At 37.9% G+C, this 14,873-nt stretch overlaps 1 pseudogene; it reads right to left on the reverse strand.

Annotated features, from left to right (window-relative positions):
- Positions 1-1,782, reverse strand: part of LOC122278590 — a 30,858-nt pseudogene extending 29,076 nt beyond the window's left edge.
- Positions 1,783-14,873: the final 13,091 nt, after the last annotated feature.

Below are 14,873 nucleotides of genomic sequence, written 5' to 3' on the forward strand. Positions count from 1 at the left end.
GGGAGCGTAATATACTGAGTGACGTCCCTTGGGTTGTTGTTGGGCGACAACAAGAGCGGGTGGGATGGTAACGCTCTCATACCGACTCCGTAGCCCTTTGCTGGCGAGGGCTAGAGGATGCTTGGCTACGTACGCGCGGGGCACAAAACTGGGCATCGCTCGTTACGAAGTGACACGCATGGTCGTTACCCGTGGTGTGACAACGGGAGCCAGGGTATGCGGATGACCCCTAGGGGAGGTCATGGTGAATTCGGATAAATTGGATATTGATTTGAAATTGGATTTGGGCTAAATGTAACTTTTGGCGTGAGTTGGAAAGGAATTGTCTTTGGGGCCAAATGGGACTTTTGGCGTGCGTGCAAAAATGTGGATTTATGGGATATGTGCATTTGGCATTCTTTTCATTCATATTGTTGAGTTTAATATATTTTATCTTGTGTCGTTTGGATTATTACTTACATGCGGCACCATTTTTGGTACCGTAGATTTTGATGCAGAGGTTGAGGAGGAGGAGGCTAAGCCCAAGGAGGCGGCTCCGCCAGATTATTGACTTGGAGTCCTTTATGTTATAAGTTATCTCTACTAGTTTGTATGTCTTGTAATTTGGTTTGAACGATATTTGAGACTTGTAATATTTTATTATGTGTACTTTAGACGAGTTTGTATTTAAACAAAAATTATGGTACTTAGTTATAAGACTGTTATTATCCGCTGCGTGATTTTATTGTATACTTGTTGCATGTACACACACTTAGCACTTGGCGATGAGATGTGTGACCTATGTTGTCATCATCCTGATGCCTCGATTTCTACGTATCCATACATGGGAGTTGGGGCCTCACAATCCATCTCACAGTACTTTAGTCCAAGTATTGAAAGATTCTATTTCAAGTATTTCATCTAAATTTGAAAGCTTTAAATGGTAGATATATAGGCACATGAAATGAGTGTTACAGCATTTATTGAACATTCAACGTTGCATAAAAATATAAACAAATCACAATCAATATTGTGATCTTTCTCCCAAACGTTCAGGTAATAGTACTTAAGGAATCTTGATCCTCATTTTACTATTAGCCATATTTTGCATCTATCTCCAGCCCTTTTCTAAATAGTTCAAGCAAGAGGAGCGTGCTCTTGCTCCAATATCATGATCCATTAAAGTCAGGGCCATGGTGATGAGAGCCAAAACCGTTTCCATTCAAAGCATAAGCTGATGCTAACTTGTCTTCAAACTAGAAATAAACCAGAATGGCAAAAACATATCGGAACACCGCTTGAAAACCTCAAAAGCATGGTATATATGAAAGAGTAGGCAGCTAGTTCTGGAGCACAAATATGACCAATAAAGGATTGACTGATGACATTGATCCCAAACGTGGTGAATCTGGTCACTATATCAGGCCCCGCCACAACCCACATCTTCTTTGTCTCGCTCCAAACCTCGTTCTTTAACGACATTTCATGATCTGCTACAGTTACTTCTGCTCTTGCTGATTTGCCAAGACACTCCTGGTTGATATCTTCTTCCATTTTTCACACCATTAAAACAAAACTTTATGCATATTTTAGAAAGGGCTTGGGGGTAGAATGAGAGAGAGGAAAGAAGGGTTTACGGGAGTGGTTTGCAAGAGTAGAACTAATACTGAAAATCCTAGGCAAACACTGTCACTTTTTTCCTGCCATGAAAGCTGAAGCCCAACCGCACCATAATTGGCCAAGCTGAAAATGCGGGAAAAAATGAAACCGAGCTTTTCATGCACATTGGTATTGGTTTATGAATTTTGCTAATGACAAGTAAAATCGCGTACTAATCTACATACTAATACTAATTTATTCATATTCAAAATTTAAATTAACATTATTTTCAATAAAATCTACTTTTTGACCAATCACATTATATTGGTATACATATTAGTGCGCAGTTGTGCTTATAACTAGATTTTTTCTTAGTTTATTATATGAAAACACATATTTATATCAAAGTTTTGAATACAATAGGGTTATCATTTTGGTTGGCACTAAAACAAAATATTTTGATAATGGTACCGTTTTATTATACCATTTTGAAATTAATTATATATTATATATAAATATTTATATGTATATATAAATTAACAACTAATCAAATAAATACACATATATATATGTATCATGTATATGTGCATATATATGAAATAATTGAAAATTTATAAAATGAATATAAGTTGAAAAAATACAAACTTGAATTGAGACACAAAAACAAAGAACAAAAAATAAAAGAATAGACAAATTATTAAAAATAATGGTATTTAAAAAAAATGAGGAGACATATTTAAAGTTACAAAAAAATTAAAATTATATAAATACATTTTATATTTTAGAATTAATTAAATACCATTTGGATTTAAAATTTACAAAAATACAATATAAGTACAAAACAATTACAAAAATAACCCAAAACGGAATGGGGACTGAAATGCCAATTCCAGCCAAAATGACCTGAATGGCCAAAATGGACGGGAATGACCAAAATTTAAAGTGAAATGGAAGGGGTGGTGTAATGTACCAGGCATTACACCGGATTGGAAAATTCTAGCCATACTGGCCATTACTTAACGAAATTAAAAACATTCATTTATATAACTATACCATTAATTTGATTTCATTAAATTATGCATATGTAAATGTATGGATAGTTATGAACAATAACTTTGCATCTCTGTAGATGTAATGTTCACTCTGCAAATCCTATTTTTTTAATTTATTCTCTCTCTCTCTCTCTCTCAACAATGAAAAATTGGTATTTTTAGTATAGGTTGAAGGATGGAATTTGAAGTGGGTGCTAATTGCAAAATATAAAAAAAATTTAATTTTTTGAAAAACAATAATAATAAAATAATAATATTATTATGGTCAAAGATGCATAATTCAATGTGGAAGTTTTTCTTAGGGGTCTGCAACCGAATCTGAATCTGGATATTCGGCCATAACTGGATTTGGATTTTAAAAATTAAGCGGTTATTTGCCCGGATTCGAATTGAATCCGATTATGATTGAACCCAGTCGGATAACCGGATTCAATTCGGAGATCCTGACTGTAACCGAATATTTAGATTTTTAATATATGTTTTTTTAAAAGACTTTAAAACTTTTAAAAAATTTATAGCACTTCTTTTATAAAAAAAAAAAAAAAAAAAAGATAGATTTTGATATCATGTTTAAATTGCCCAGATTTTTTTTAAAAAATAATTTAAACACTTTTTAAAAGATAAATTAGAACAAAATAAATAAAAATGTAAAATAAATAATATTGTTGTTTACATCACAATGCAAAACATAAATTTACAAAGAACAAAATAAATAATAATGCATCACAACTAATTAAACTAATACAATGCTACTACTCTTCACATCTTAAAAGTTGAATATGGAATTGGGAGAAGTTGCACAAGGGACATTGACCAGCACAAGGGACATGACATACCAGCATCCTCCAGCAACCCGATTATAAGAAACATTGACCACCCAAGTACAAGAACAACTCAACCGACAAATGGGTGTAAAATGAAAGCCTTGGTTCTATTAAGGAGGTAGATCACAAGTAGTAGGCTTACGTGAGAGGCAATGAGAATGAGGCCGAAACCCCACCAAATGGTATTCTACTTGGCTTTGAATACACTACTAGTAGGTTTTTCTGTATCATATGATTCTCCAACTCTATAATAAAGAAAAGCATATATAGATCAATATCAATGAAAATTACTTTTGGAACTACTAAAACTATTTGCAGCTTCTCATTTTATTGGCTAACTACTAGACAAGAACTAGAGAATCAAAAGGAATGCATTCCACTAACTCAACACATGCAACCACGAAGGAAAATATTAAAATAGAGAGAGAATACCAGTCTTTAATTTTTCAGAAATTTCTCTCTCAAGGGTATTCTATGGCCGAAGTTGTTTTTGTCACGTCCATGCTTTAAAAAGAGATGCTTTCTCATGTCAAAGAGTATTAATCCTTTATTTCTACCAAGTAACAACTATTGCCAGAGTTGCTCATTCACTTTCGTGCATTGATGAATAACAACGGGCATGTTCATGCCAGCTCAGTGGAAGCAACCAGAACATAGAGGGCAAATATTTACCAAACACCAATATGCCCTATAATCAGTAGAAAAGCATGAGATTGAGCACCCACAACGAAGAGAAAATTATGAAAAACCCATCTTCCACAAACAAAATATTTAGACATTGTAGAGAGAACATTATAGAGACCACTTACAATATCAGTTGGCTTGTTCTGCTTATACTCAGTAGTCTTTGATTCAACAATCTTCTCCAAAGTCTATTGATCCTAGTCCTCCATTGTTTCTTCAAAATGAAAGTCATGTGAAACTCACAATGAAGTAAAAGAAATCAAATTAAGTAAAATACAGCTTGCAAAAGAAAGATAAATTACATTGTGTAAAGAAGTAGCCTTGAGACTCCAAGCTCTTATCCTGAAGTTCACAGTCATAGGTACTTTGGTCATTCATACCATGATTGAATAAGAAGTGTATGCAAAGTCAGATGCTCAAAAGTTCACACCATCAAGAACAAAAGTTAAGTTGCTAAAGTTGAAGGAAGAGGGTTACCTTAAGCAGAAAAAAAAGTAAAGGTTAAGTTAAATGAATAAATTAGTAATAAAAAATCAAATTAACAAATAAAAACATTTACCTTCGATGTCAACGCCTTCTACATGCTCCTTCACCTCCCAAGAACTAAGTTGTTCACAAGTCAACTAATTTTGAGTGCAGATTAGTGCTTGGACAATCTCTAGTGCTGAAGAGCTTTGGTATGGGTGTATTACATGTCCACTGGTGCTGAATGCGGACTCGGATACCACAGTGGAAATAGGGATGGCCAATATATCACATGTGATCTCCGCAAGGATGGGATATTTAAATGAGTTCCTCTTCCACCAATCCAAAATCTCAAACTCAGATACTTTTGGTTCAATCACATTCGACAAATACCTCTTCATGTCCAAGCTAAATACTGGATTGTTTCGCTCCTCAAGAAATTGATCTAGAGATATATCAAAATCTTCACAGTCTGAGTTGTCACCAATAATACTTGAGGAACTTCTACAGGTCATATTTGATCTTCTATTACCTAGCCCATGAAACTTGTGGTATTGCTCAATCAAACGATTCATAAGCAATCTTACTTTGGCCTCAACTCTATCTCCACATTCATCCCCCTCGCACATTTTTAACCAATATGACAAGGTTGTAATCTTATATTGAGAGTCAAGGACAAAAGCTACATAAACAATCATGTTCATCCTTCCATGTTTCCCCAATATTTATCAAACTTAAGTTTCATAGTAGATGTCATTCTCATCAACATATCATCCTCACTCTAACCCATTTTGTTCAAATTGTGTTCAATTGCAGAAATTTATTGAAATAACATATTAGATGTCACGTAAGATGAAGCAAATATTTTCAAAGTGACATCATAAAAAAACCTTTAGAGACTTAATAAAAACTTATATGTAAACACATATTTATATCAAAGTTTTAAATACCATTCTGGTGACTGTTTCGGCTAAGATACTAGAATGACATATTTCGATAATGGTACCATTTTGGTACACTTTTGGAATTAATTATATATATATATATATACAACTAACAACTAATAGAAGAAATACATAGATATGTAAGTGTGTATAATGTATATGTGTATATATATGGAAGAATTGAAGATTTATGAAATGAAGAATATATATTGAAAACATCACAAACTTGAGTTGAGACACAAAAACAGAGAGAAAAAAAAAAGAAAGGAATAGATAAATTATTAAAAATAATGATATTTTAAAAAATAAAAGAATGAGGGGACATGTTTAAGTTATAAAAAAACTTAAAATTATATAAATATACTTATATTCTAGAATTAATTAAATACCATCTGGATTTAAAACTTACAAAAATGCCATCTAATTGCAAGAAAATTATAAAAATAGCCCAAAATGGAATGAGGACCGAAAAAGAATACGTCTTAAACATATTCGCAAAATAAGACGATAGTACTTCGTCAAGTTACTTGCCTTAGTCATGGCATCTACTGGTATTAGATGCTACCTCACTCTGGCATCTTTTAGAAAGAATCCATTTGAGGTACACAGATGGTTCTTTGTCGACCCAAGGATTACCACTCTATTCTTAAGAACTCCAGAGTGGATAGAGGAGTCCCAGTATGACAAATTCCCCGCCCTAGCATTTGGGATCATGATAAAACTTTTTTTTTTCTTTCTTTGACTCATTCCTTTTCTTTGAAAAAGAGCTTGTACCCAAATGCTTGTGATATAAGACTTAAGATGTAACCCTTTTCATACTAGACGTGATATATGAGTAGGCCTGGGCTCCGACTCCGACGGAGTCGGAATCGCCAATTCCGAACTCCGACTCCGACGAGGAGTCGGATTCCGACTCTGATACCTTTTTCGGAGTTCGAACTCCGATCGCAGTTCCGATGGATTCCGAATGGAATCGGGCTCCGACATCCGCCCGATTCCGATTCCGATTCTGAGTTTTTTTTTTTTTTTTTTGAAAAAAAATGATATATATATATATATATATATATATATATAATACATATTACATCTTTAAGAAACTCTTATACAATTGTCCAAAACATTGATAATAGTTTAAATGCTATTCCGAACATCTTCCAAATTCCAATACCAAAATAAAAACATCTTCTAATACAGAGGTGCTCCAAAACATCTTTCAATATATTGTGGTTTGTTGTTGACTCGTTGGTGATACCTGAAATTAAAATAAAAAGTCACAATCAATAAAAAGAAAAAAAATGATTAAATAAAAATGATTCAAAAAAAAATGATTATCATTTGTCACCAATATTTTTTAATCGCGAGTTTATCAACTTAGCCACACTCCAAGTATTAGTCATCGGCAAGTATGCTAGGATTCACAATTATATCTATGAAATCATAAAAAGTATAAGGTTAATAGATTTATGAAATCATAAAAAGAATTAAATAAATCAATTGAAATACTCAAACAAAGTTACCCGATTCAAGCTTATAACTATCAGCATCAAAGCCAATGGTATCTAGTCCAATGGGCGTATCACTCAACTAATTCTGTGTGCAAACGAGGGCCTCCACAGTTGACAGTGACAATGAACTTCGGTAAGAATCCAATACTCGACCTCCAGTGCTAAATGCTGACTCAGAGGCAATTGTAGTGATTGGAATGGCCATCACATCTCGGGCAATACGAGAAAGGATCTGATACTTGGTGGAATTAACCTTCCACCAAGTTAAAAGCTGAAATGACTCGCTAGGTGCCTCGACCTCTTCCATAAAATACCGTTCAATCTCAGAAGTACACTGCATAATATTCCTCGTTGCAACGAGCTGATGATACTGATTCACAATATTATAACCTCGACGAGGTGGATTTAATGAGTCATCTGAGCTACGGTCATCGAATAGAGGTGTCGGCCTCGAGTGTGAGGTGCCCGCTGCGGATGAAGGCTGACCACTATTGTTGTAGTGAGAATATAAGTCATCAAGATCCCTTTTAAGCCCTGTAATAAACCGTGCAGCCTTCACTGCCCCCATTGTGGAATTTGCCCAAAATTCTATCAAGGCCAACTTATATCGGGGGTCAAGGATCACAGCCACAAAAAGCAATCTATTTATTTTCTCAACATCCCCCCAATATTTATCATATTTGGCCTGCATCCTCATAGCCATACCAGATAATAATCCACATGAACCCGTACAACCTTCTTGCAAGTGGTAGTAAAGCTCTGAGAGCTCGCTGAAGAATAAGTTTGCAGTTGTATATGCAGATCCAGATATCCGCATAGTCATATCATAAAAAACTTGTAAAAATCTCACAAAATACCCCACACTAGTCCAGTCATGTGTGTCTGGCGCACCAAGCCCCTTTCCTGCAGGCTCCAGCAAAGCATACTTAAGTGCCCCATCCTTGACCTCCATCCGCTCGAATGCTCTTTGGTACTTTTGTGCCACATCCAACATAAGGTATGTTGAGTTCCATCGAGTCGAAACATCCAAGCACAATGTCTTAGAACATGAAATTCCAAGCTGGCTTGCTATTGCCTTGAACTTTGACAGCCTTTGAGGGGAAGCCCTCACATACCGCACAATGTTGCGGACTCTGGTAATGGAATCATCAACCTCTTTTAACCCCTCACTGACAATAAGGTTGAGGATATGAGCACAACATCGAACATGAATAAATTCGTGGTTGCGGATGACATCAGCTTTCATACTCGTATTTCTCTTGAACCATTCAATTGCGGTGTCATTGGCACTGGCATTGTCAACTGCAATACATAAAACCTTTTGAATTCCCCAATCCTTCAAACAATCATCCATCAGTGCCCCAATTGATGCTCCCTTATGATCAATAATTTCTTTGAACCCAATAATCCGTTTCCTCAAATTCCATTCACTATCAATGTAGTGCGCTGTGATACACATGTAGGAAATGTTCTGTATGGAAGTCCATGTGTCAGTCGTAAATGACACTCTCTGGCTAGTGGTAGTGAACATCTTCTTCATCTCTGCCTTCTCTTTTGCATGCTTCTTCATACAATCCCGCATCACCGTATACCGTGATGGCAATGGAAATCGTGGCTCAAGAGTCTTGACAAACTTTCGGAAGCCTCTTTTATCGACTGTGGTAAAAGGCATCTCATCTTCAATTATCATCTCTGCAAGCATACCCCTCACCAATTTCTCACTGTATTGAGGGATGACCATTTTCTTAATCTGTGTACCATCAGTGGCCGTAGAAACTTCGTAACTAAGCTTGGTCTGATCAGTGGCTGCCTCTCCCTTCGACATTTTATATCGCTGGCAACCTTGGAGATGGGCTATTAAGACAGCGGTGCCGTGCTTCTTTGAATGACATTTGCAGAGTTGCCCACAGTGGTGGCATTGGGCCTGTGGGTTCTCAGGATTACCAGGAATCCTGGTAAAATGCTCCCATGTCCAAGACCTTTTTCTAGTATTTCGTGGTTGAGATGGAGTTGTAGATGGAGGTGGTAGATCACCAATACCCATCTCCTCATCCTCATTAAACTCATCCTCATGTTCTATGTCTACTGGCATTGGGAATCGGCTACTTGCACAAGAAGTAGCTGCTTTAGAAGTGGGTCTAGATCTCGGTGTCAGTGACGGGATTGTGGGGCTTGGATTCTCTTCTGACCTTCCACTAGGTGAAGCCTCCATATCTATAAAAAATAAAATAAAATAAATAGTTAATATAAATAGAAAAATAAAATAAAAGAAATAGTTAATATAAATTCATCTAATATGCCACATGAAAATGGGATGATGGTCTTGCCATATAAATTCATCTAATCATGCCAAAAAAAGCAAAGAAGTCTTGCATGGATCATGGTTTCCACATGGCAATTACAAAATGGGATGAAGTTGTTGCAAAAGAAATGGAAATCATGGTGAAGGAGAAAGGTTGGTTTCAATATTTTTAGTTTTATTGAACAAAGTTCGTCTTCCATTGGAATTTGGTTAACGCTACTTTAGTTTCCTTTTCCAAATCCAATGAGTTTGTTTATGAGTTTATTGTAAATGCCAACATATAGGTATCATAAAGTTTTTACAAATAATTAAAAATACAAGTAATATTATATACTATACTATTGTTTTTCTTTCAATGCTCTAAAAAATTTGACACTTTTTGTCATTCTGGTAAATTTTTAATAAAAAAAAAATTATTAGGAAATAACTAACTCTTGTTACTTTAGGAAATTGTAAGTCAATGTATTATCTGCCCAAAAAATGTTTGGCCCATGTTTCACAACATTCTTCTTTTCGTTTGTTGGAAGATCATTTAATTGGCTGGCTATGATGTGGACATAATTATATATGTCCAATATGTTGGTTATGATGAACTAAGAAGAAATTATGTGTTGGGTGGGTGTTGAATGGGAGTTTTAATGGTTATATTCTGTTTGGTTGAATCTTTTGTCAGTGAAACTCAATTTTAGCTTTATCTGAACATTATACTTGTTTTATTGATGTATGTAGAAAATTCTTGCTGGACAGTGATGCATGAATGATGAATAAACATGTTTGCTCGTTTCTTATGTATTGATGTCTTCGTGATGTTCATGTGGTAGAAAATTCGCAGCCATTTTATTCTTGCTGGGTGATCATCTTTTAAATTCTTTGTTAAAAAAAGGAAATAGAGTTTGAAGTCTTGCTTGAATAATGAATGTGTTTGAGTGGATAAGTGTGGGAATATAATGGTTTGAACTTATGAAATCATGAATATGCTTGTCAAGGGGCTTATGAGCAGGAGAGAAGTATTCGTGAAGGTAGAAACTAGAGAAATTAGTTCAACCTACTGCTTGATGAGGTAGAATAAAATTATGCTTTGTTATGATTTAGGCAATTTGGGTTCTGTTATTGTTTCTACTGTAGATTTAGCTCTATCATTTCCTCTAATCAACTATGTTTAAATCTCCATTTTTTTTGGTATGTCAAACCATTATATATCAATGCGAACGTGAGCCACAAGTCCCTTGCATCAAACCAGCTCCATCTCTCTTTGGCAGCTGTTACAAGCCTTTCACTTAGGCAAATTTATTTTTTGTTCTTGCCTCATATTCCTCCAGTTTTATTAGATTATAGCACCTAAACACCTAAGTTAGTTGCTGCACATCAAACCAACCCTCTGATCACGTCATTCTCATCCCTTCTCACTACTAGTTAGTAGTTCTAACATCAGTACTAAGAGCAGATCTGTTAGTTTTATTGTGGTTGTTTCCTTAATTGCTTATTTCTTGAATATCTTCAAAGAAAAGCCAAATCTATGATTTGGCTTGAATGTCCATACAGTTGGAAGGAGAGGCAACTGCTCGAGCAATTCCTTTGGCAGGTTTGGACAGAACCGAGAGGTAGATACAGATGGACCTCAAAGCTTTTTCAGCCTTTGAGGCATTTATTCAAACACCTGGCGCAAGAATCCATTTACACATCAACAACATATGATTCTTACTGTAAATTTATCCTAGATACATCCAGCAATTTCCAAAACACATACTGTAAATAGGACCTAAATACATAAGCTAATAATTTTCATTCCTAAATACAAAGCTTACAGCTTACCAGTTTGTAATGGTGAATCGATGCAGGCGACTCGGCGGGCACTGTGTTGACGGCTTGGGAGAGCTACGACGGCAGCACTTTCAAGAAATGAAATGGCTTTGACTTTGAGGCGTTGAACGGTTGAAGATTAAAAGCCAGTCCGAGATTGAGAGAAGAAAAATCTTCAGATTTCGCAAATGGAAGAAGAGAGTCGAGAAAAAGATAGACTGAAGAACCAGCCTCGGCTGGAATCTATACCCAGCCCGCAGCCATACGACGTCGTTCCTATCTTAAAGGAACGCCGTCGTTTAAATTAAGAATGTAAATAACACAGAAGCAAAACAACGTCGTTTTGCTTCTGTGTTGTTTTTTAAAAAACATCGGAGTCGGAGTTCGGAGTTCGGAGTCCGGATCAACTCCGAACTCCGACTCCGACTCCAACTCCGTTTTCGGAGTGGCTCCGATTCCGATTCCGAATTCCGAGAACTCCGACTTCGTCAGAGTCGAATTCGGAGCAGAATTCGGAGCGGAGTCCAAAATATCGGAAATTTGCACAGCCCTATATATGAGATGTCATGCATGAACTCATGGATTCTATCATCCTCAAAACATGGCACGTTAACAAGGGCATGTGAAACATCCAAAGAACTTCATGAACATACACAAACATGTCATGGCCGAAACATCCAAAGCAAAAAATCATGGGAAATCTTCACTTAGCATGTTTCATAATTGAAGCTTTAAACAATGGCCAAGGCCAAAACTTTGTGTATTCCAACATATTCCAAACTTGAATCATATCACCCTAATCATGGCATGGATGGGTTTAACATAAAATCATGGCCATATCACAGAAATCTGAAGCATACAATATTACACTTGCCGAGCTTCAAGATGAATGACATATCAACACAACCACAAGCATAAACCAAAACATGAACATTTGATTCATGGCATTTTCATCATGGATTTGAAACATATGACGTATTCTCATGAAATTATACACATTGAAGCATTAGATTCATCCAAGCAAAGATAAAGAACAACTTTCAAACATGAAAACAAACTAGAAGATTTACACAAGTATATACATATGCTAACCAAACTAGGTTGAGTGTATATTTACAAAATTTCTTCGAAAACAAAAGCAAAATATGAAAATACAATATAACGTATTAGAAATCATCACTAAGATTCTAGATTCGGAAAAGTGAGTGAGTGAGTGAATGTGATGCCCCCAAATCCCCACGCACGGACACGGGAAAATCGAGACGTCCAGATGATGACATCATGGGTCACCACCCTAACGACGTGTGCCAAGTGTGTGCAAGACAAATGTGCACGAAGAAACACGCAGTGGATAGCAAAGACATATAACTAAGTACCAGAATTTTTTCTTAATTTAATACAAAGCGGTTCAAACATACATAATAAAATATTACAAACTACAAATATAGTTTCAAAGCCAAATACAAAGCATAAACTCCACTCAGAACTCTGGCGGAGCCGCATCCTCGGGCTCAACCTCCTCCTCCTCCTCGAACTCTGCACCAGAATCTACAGAACCAAAAATGGTGCCACAGGTAAGTAAAATCTAAACAGCACTAGATAAAAACATATTAAACTCAACAATATGCATGAAAGAAAAACCAATGCACATGCCCCATAAAATCATAATTTTACTACGCACGCCAAAAACCCATTTGGCCCAAAACATATCCTTAAAACCAAGCCTCGCCATTATCCCAGATAATGGCCTAAACCACCATTTTCCCGAAAAAATGAATCAGAAGCCTCAGTACATTCTCTCCATTATCCCAGATAATGGCCCAAACCACCATTTTCCCAGAAAATAGATAAGAAGTCTCGAAACCAAACCTCGCCATTTTCCCAGAAAATGGCCAGCTTCCAAAAGCCATAAAAACAATCCGATTATGCATGCACCATGATCTCTCCTAGGGATCATCCGCACACCTTGGCTGTGACGCCCCCAAATCCCCACGCCCGAACACGGGGAAATTGGGACGTCCGGATGGTGACAACCCGGGTCACCATCCCATCGACGGGTGCCGAGTGTGTGCAAGGCAACAGATGTGTACAGAGAAACACGCAGCAGATAAAGAAAGTCATAACTAAGTACCAGAATTTTTCTTAACGTAATACAAGCTGTTTAAAACGTACATAGATAAATATTACAAAACACGAATACAGTTTTAAACAAATATAAAGATAGCATCAGCAACCCGGCGGAGCCGCATCCTCGGGCTCAGCCTCCTCCTCTTCATCCTCTAACTCTGCACCAAAAGCTACGGAACCACGAATGGTACCGCAGGTAAGTAAAACCCAAACACTACCAGATAAAAACACATAAAACTCATACAAGATGCATGAAACATGCCCAATGCACAAAGCCCACAAAAACCCAAGTTTTCCACACACGCCAAAAAACCCATTTGGCCCAAAAGCATATCCTTTCCAAAAAAACACGCCAAAAGTCACGTTTGGCCGCCAAAAGTCCATTTGGCCCAATATCTCGCCGGAAGTCCATCCGGCCCAATATCTCGCCAGAAGTCCATCTGGCCCACGCCAAAAGTCCCATTTGGCCTCATAAACCATTATCCAATTTTAACCGTATGCACCATGACCTCCCCTAGGGGTCACCCGCACACCCTGGCTCCGGTGTCACACCGTAGAGTACCACCACGCATGTGACACCTAACGAGCGATGCCCAGTTCCGCGCCTCCCGCGCGTGCGTAGCCAAGCATCCTCTAGCCCTCGCCAGCGAAGGGCCACGGAGTCGGTGAGTAGGGCGATGCCCGGTTCCGCGCCCGGCGCGTTCGTAGCCAAGCATCCCCTAGCCCCGCTCCCGTCATCTCTCTCGACAACTCAGGGGACATCACTCAGTTTATTCCGCTCCCGAGTGACCAGAGGAGCTCCACCGAGATAATAACTCATCCCGGCTTGGGCTCGTGATACACACGCACCCGTAAAACCACTCACGCCAATACACAGGCTTTTCACACGTGAACAAAAACACACATGCATGCACCATGAAATGCCAAATCAATGCATAATAAAATAACCAACCAACATAATCAATTAAACAGACAACTCCGTCCTCCATCCATCCGACCCCCGAAACTCCTCGGACTCAGTCCGGAATCAACAACCAACAACAGTAAAATATTTGAATGAGCAATATACATTAAAATCTGAAAATAGGGTTTGGAAAATACTTACAGCGCTATACGGCAATTTTAGAAAACAAGCGGCGTTGCAAGCGGCGGAAAAACAGCAACGTCACAGTGAAAATTCACTGTGGCCGTGGGTCTGAAAAACCCACTTTTGAACGGGGACAAACTAGGACACGAGATTGATGGGGGATGGTCAAGGGATGGTTGTGAAGCTAATGGAAGTGACGGACGGCCGTGGGTGGCGGCGGAATGGCCGGAAATGGCCAAAAAGAGCAAATCGGAAAACAAGCTCGTGGGAGCTGCTCCGGTGGTCGTTGGAGGCCGGAAATGGGTGGGTTAGGACGGCAAGGGACCGGTGATGAAGTGGTGAAGAAATGGTGGCCGGAGGTGGAGCGACGGCGGCGGATCGGAGTGAAATCCGTGGGGGCTTGTTGGGCTTTTTCCGGCCAAATGGCCGGCCGGTTGGGGGTGGTTTTCGGTGGGGAGGCGCACCGGAGGGAGGGGAAGAAAATGGGACCGGTGGGGGTCCGGTT

The sequence above is a fragment of the Carya illinoinensis genome, chromosome 10 (assembly GCF_018687715.1).
Source record: "Carya illinoinensis cultivar Pawnee chromosome 10, C.illinoinensisPawnee_v1, whole genome shotgun sequence".
NCBI classification, from domain to species: Eukaryota; Viridiplantae; Streptophyta; class Magnoliopsida; order Fagales; family Juglandaceae; genus Carya; species Carya illinoinensis.